Source organism: Oryzias latipes, chromosome 9 (genome assembly GCF_002234675.1).
Source record: "Oryzias latipes chromosome 9, ASM223467v1".
Taxonomy (NCBI): Eukaryota; Metazoa; Chordata; class Actinopteri; order Beloniformes; family Adrianichthyidae; genus Oryzias; species Oryzias latipes.
In genome coordinates, this window is record NC_019867.2 from 24,759,383 (window position 1) to 24,765,493 (window position 6,111).

Consider the following 6,111-nt stretch of genomic DNA (forward strand, 5'->3'; position numbering starts at 1 on the left):
TAGAGGGTAAATAGCTGCAGAAGTTACCATAATTCATATTTGGCCAAAGAGCAATGTCTGTCTTTCACATCAGTTTTGATCTGGACTGCAAGTTTTGATACAAAACATATTTATCTTTGCTTGTTCTCCTTTAATCTGCAGTCAATTTAATGTGCATTTTGCAGTTGACTTATGAAATTGCTCAAGCTATTTTATTATTCTGGTATAATAATTTTAAATAATCGTCCTCTCTCCTTTACAGACATTTGCTTTTGAAAGACCCACTCCAATGAAAATTCTGTTCGTGGTTTATTTAACATGTACTGTGGTATTTTTATGATGATGGAGTACAGACCAAATATTTGGACACACCTTCTCATTAGAATAACGGGAAGGCGTGTCCAAACTTTTGGTCTGTATTGTGTGTGTATATATACACCCTTCCGCAGGTGGTTTCTCACACAAGCTCGGGTCCTCTATACCAGAGTCCTGGGAGCTTGAGGGTCCTACACAGTATCTTAGCTGTTCCTAGCACTGCGCTTTTCTGGACTGAGAGGTCCATATATATATGTGTGTATATATATATATATATATATATATATATATATATATATATATATATATATATATATATATATATATATATATATATATATATGTATATATATATATGTATATGTATATATACATAAATATACATAAATGTAGAGAGAGAGAGAGAAAGACAGAGAGAGTGAGAGAGAGAGTAAGTATTTCTTCATTCAAATTGTGAAAAAAAAAAAAAAGAATTGTGGCAAATCAGGCGCAGACAAAAAAAAATGCCATTGGAAAAGGCTTGTAGCTTGCTGCTACAGCTTGTTGCTAGAAGCCGCTCCCTTCGATAGCTCAGTTGGTAGAGGGGAGGACTATAGGCCTAAAATATAGGCATCCTTAGGTCACCTGTTCAATTCCGGCTTGAAGGCCATTTTTGGGCGGCAAGTGGCTCAAGCGGTAGAGCAGGTCGTCTAGTAACCGAAAGGTTGGGAGTTAGATCCCCACCTTCCCAAGCCAGCTGTCGTCTTCTGAGCATGGCTCGTCTGCAGCTCACCGCTCCCCCAGGGGATGGGTCAAATGCGGAGAACAATTTCCCCATTGTGGGATAAATAAAGATTTTTTTTTTTTTTGTAGAAGTGACGTAGAAGCTACAATCAATGGGCCACAAACTCCCTGCTCCGTTCCATTCTGTTGCATCCACTTGTAGTTGACTAGTTCCAGTATGTCTTGGTTTTCCTCATCTGATGAATATTCTTGGCCATTTTTTGATGCACTGGTAATGTAAGGTTGGGGGTCGAGGGATCGTAAGCAACCGTGAGAGAAGGAAATACAAAGGGATCATGGGAAATGAGGGCAGGCTTTCTCTGGGCCAACTTTCTCACCCAAAATTTAGAGGTGAATTTCTGATGAACTCCTGCTGCTCTGTAGAAATTATGTTTCAGAAAATGACAGGCTTTTTGCCTAAAAATGGCATAAGAGATCACTGGGACCAGAATGGAACATTGAAGGGAAATAAGTAAATCTAAATGGAACTTCAAAACTGACTAACTCCATCCTAGTGAGAGGTCAGAGATTATCAAACTGTAGAGATTGGAACTTTTTATGTTTTCTGATAGTGAAGGTGTGGAACTAAATCAATTCTACTTGTGTTTTTTTTAGACCCCTATATGGTAAGAAGACTAAAGTTATTTGCTCTCTAAAGGCTTCTTTAGACTCCATATGAACGTTTGCTCTGAGACTTTACATAAAGTGATGGAGGCACCACTTTTACGGAAAGGTCTTTCCTTCTATAATGGAAACGCCATACTGTTATTGCATCTATTCACACTGTCTGAAGTTGGCCAATACCCCGAAACTTAATTGAAAGGTCTGAGCACTACATCAGAATTGTTAGGTGTCATGTGTTTCACCCTGTTAGAGCACAATTCCCAGAAAGGCTTTGACAGGCACTAATAATATCTCCTGTTGGTTCAAACACTTTGAAGAAAGAGAAGAAGAAAAAAATCAAACAGCCCTTGTCTAAATGTCTGGCTTCCCAATGAAACCGTTTGAACTGTGAACTCTCATGTTTGTTTGAGATGAAAGTTTAGACTTCTTCAGGTTATTGGCTGTGTTGTCCCCCGCTCATGAATATTTTAAGCACTCAACGCAAAATGCTTTTCAACAGCTAAGTTTGTCTTCCTTTTTCCTACAATAATGTTTGCAAAAGTATGTGTTTTTAAGCAAATTCACAAATAATATGCCAAATCCCAGTGTCTTACTATTCTTTTTTTCCCCCTGTATCTCGGTGTGTATTTTTTTTATTATTATTATTATTGATTTTTTTAAAGATGTGTTAGTACTTTAGGATGGTCTGCTGTTTATGGCTCCTGAGGGATAATTTAATTCGAAAATGAGGCTCTGCTTAAATAAACATCATTATAACCTTCATAACATTTAAAAAAAAAAAATTATTATTGGGAAAAATTACACTCAACATGTAGAGTTTCCTATCTGCATTTCCTTTTCTTTTGTTGACAGCTTCTTTAGTCAGTGTAGAACTGTAACCACAACTCTACCTTTTACTAACATAAATGTCAGGTTAAATGCTGCGTATGTGTCACACATGCTGTTCTGTTTTCATTGTTAATGCTCCACAGTCATCAAATATAAAATATTAAACAACTCAATCAGCCTGTACTGTTGTTCCAATGCTGCCCTGTTATATACTACAATATGTAGCATTACAGCTTAAAAATATTACAGCTTAGTCCGGATTGTATTTCTTTATTTTCCGCAGTATCTGTATGCTGTGCCTCCTTTCCCGTCACTGGCATCTGTTTTCTTTATTTATTCCCTGTTCGTATTAGACTCCAACATAAGTTGCTGCTCTCTCAATGACCTCACACCCACTATGCTTAGTTGGGCCTTTGTTTCCCCTTACAAAGCACACAGCTACACACTAACACACACACACACAATTACTATTTCTTTAAAAAATGTGTCGATTATGTGATAGTTTAAGGAAGAAATAAATAGTGTTATGAACTTCACATTTCCTCTGAAATATCAAATAGGAACTCCAAATGTTAGGAATTTATTCAATAGAAGCCTTGGCTAAATTTTCATGTAAAAGATTGGTTGCTTCTAACTTTATTAGCATCTTGGGCTTTTCATAATATTTACTTATATTGATATAATTTCCTGTAATATTTTCTACACTGTTCAGTTTGTAGTTAAATCAATGTCAGTTTTCTTTCCTTCTTGGTTCCTCACTTTCACGAACCTTTTAATGTTATCACTCCACCATTTTCAACCTCTTGGGACCACCGGATAGTGTTTGAGTCTGAACCTTTTCTAAAGTTTTTACTACAGAATAGGTTCCAAATAGGTTTTATTTTTACTTCATAAAACACTGCAGCCACCTTTGGCAACTAAACACCTGTAGATTTTTTTTAAAAGGTCATATCTGAACACTACAGCCTGAGCAAAACACCAAATAGAGCCGTTGTGCACAGATCAGGTCAAGATCTGTACATGTACGCAAACTTCCCTTTCCTTCTGTCAGGCTTGGTGGTAATTACATGTTCTCCTTTAATTGATATAAACATTATTGTATCAGCTAGCAGTGATAGTTACAACTTAGTAACTTTATTACAAATGTCCTTAGGGGTGGATACGGGGTGACTGTGACTAAAAAATAGGCAAATCTGTATGGGGCACGCAGGTGCCCTGCATGAAATACCAACATCGTAGACCCCTCGGTGAACCTGCAGAATGATAAAGTTCATGCACATTTTCTACGGGCATGCTGCGAGCAACAGGTTAGCATACACGTGTGCAGCACGTAGAGTAAGTAAGGCGGAAGTAGTTGAGACAGAGGTGTGTCGTGTGGATTTTTGATCATTTTACTCCCCCCAAATCTCACGCACTGCTCAGGGAACCCATTAGCTCTGTTGAAGTTATAAAGGGGTGCTAGCTGCAGCGTAGTCTTGCTGTTATAAATGAGCAAATTAGACAATAGGGTTATAGTTTATGTGGGTGTGCTACAGGCGTCTCACGGTCATGTGTGCGTCACATACATAGTGTGTGCGGCATTTGCACGATGCCAGTTAGGCGCCAGGTTATGCACCTTACTAATGGTTAGAGTCTGGTGTGCGTGTGTGTGTGTGTGTATGGGTGGGTGTGTGTGTGTGTGGTGTGGCAGGTGGTGACACCCTGGATAGCTTACCAATCTACACAATTACATTGAATTAATAAATTCAACAAATAAAAAGATTGACAGTTTTTTTCTAAAAATTGGACAGAATCAACCTAGATGAACGAGTCTATGCAGACACAGCTGAATGTTTGTAAAGAAAAAAAGATGAAATGTGTTTGACAAAATATAGACAAAAATCCCCTTTTTTTCCGTCAACTTGTAAAATGATAAAAAATTAAGTTAATAAATGGGAATACAGTGTTACCTTGTTTATCGTGGGATTTACATTAAAAATAACCCATAGTAGGTGAAATCCATGAAGAAGATTACAGATGTTTTTAGGCTCACTACACACTTTATACACTTTTCTCAGACAGACATGAACATTTTCACGCTTTTCTCTGTTGTTTAAACTCTCAAAGTTGAAACCCTCATCGAAAATTCAGTCCAGTATTAGAGCAAATCTTGGTGTCTTTCCACAGACACCAAACAAATATTTGATCGCAATGAAAATTTTTGTGGATTTGTAAACTAGTAAAATTGCAATTCCCAAAAATACACAAAACAGTGAGCCTGTGAAAGATGAACCGCGATTTAGCGAGACAACACTGTAAGGATGAAAAAGTATTTGGTCTAAAGACCAAAATTGTAGCTGAAGTTGGATCAGATGTGAAAATGAACACTAGTGGTTAGAAGTGGTTGTCCTCAGGCATCATGTCTGCTGAGGGAGCTTCTAGGTGCTTGGACCACTTGGACTGCTGCTTCTCATATCCTCTTTTACATTCAGTCTTCTTTGCTACTACTTTACTCTTCTAGAAGGACCATTTATACAACCTTAGCTTTTAACTTCACAGTAATTCATGTAATGATTAGAATAAAGTTACTGTGTGCCAGCAGAGCTGGTCAGTTACCATTGACCATGTGTTCTGGAAGGTGCAGAGCAGGCTGTTCTTTCTTTAGAGGAGGCTGGCATCTTTTTATCAATCTGTTGTTCTCAGAGTGCTCTTTCATATGCTAGGGGGGCATCTGACAGAAGGACACACTGAGGCTTGACAGATTATTCAAGAAGGTCACATCTGTCACTGGTGCGATACACAACTCTTTGGTTGCTGAGGAGGGAGGATAACACTTAAACTGTGATTTTTCATCATGAAGAACAGCAGGCACCCACTCCGTGATGAGTTTAAGAGATGGAAGAGCCTTTGCCATAAGAGAGTGAAAAGAAATGAGGAGCAGCAGGCAATGCTTATGTTGTTTTTAAATAGATTTTTTTCTCTATATTGGCATTTTGCCTTTTTTTTTATTGTGGACATCTATTCTCATTTTGGGATAAATGTGAGTTGTAAAAAGATTCTTTTCAGAGTTAATAAAGTGATGATCTAATTTAATCAGACCAAACAGTGTTTTTTTTAAATTACTTGTGTTCTTGAATCAGTCGGGAACACAGAAATCTTAATACATTGATCATGATTATTAAATACAGTTCAGACGAACCTTTTGCTATACTCTTTCATCAGGTGAAAATGTAATATTCTAGCTAAACCTTTTAAGTTAGATTTGTAACAGATGAAAGTTTTTAAATGAAGTTTAGGCATCACTGCGTTTGTTGTTTCCTGAATTGACTACCTGAAGCGTCAACCTTCTGCTTTCAGACAGATATGCACTCACTGCATTTATGCCTGGAAAATGCTTTGGAATAGGAAAGAAAAAGAAAATCACTTATCAATTTCCTCCCAGCACTCTGTGGAAAGACACCAAGATTTTCATTGGAGGGGGTCTTTCAAGAAAACTTTGTATTTTGTGTTTTTAAAATGTTCCTGTGGCATTTTTCCCATAATGGATGATATAAATATATAAAGAAAGAAAATTAAGCTTAAAATTATATTTCTGAGTATGTATTTATTCAAATTGTGGTAAAT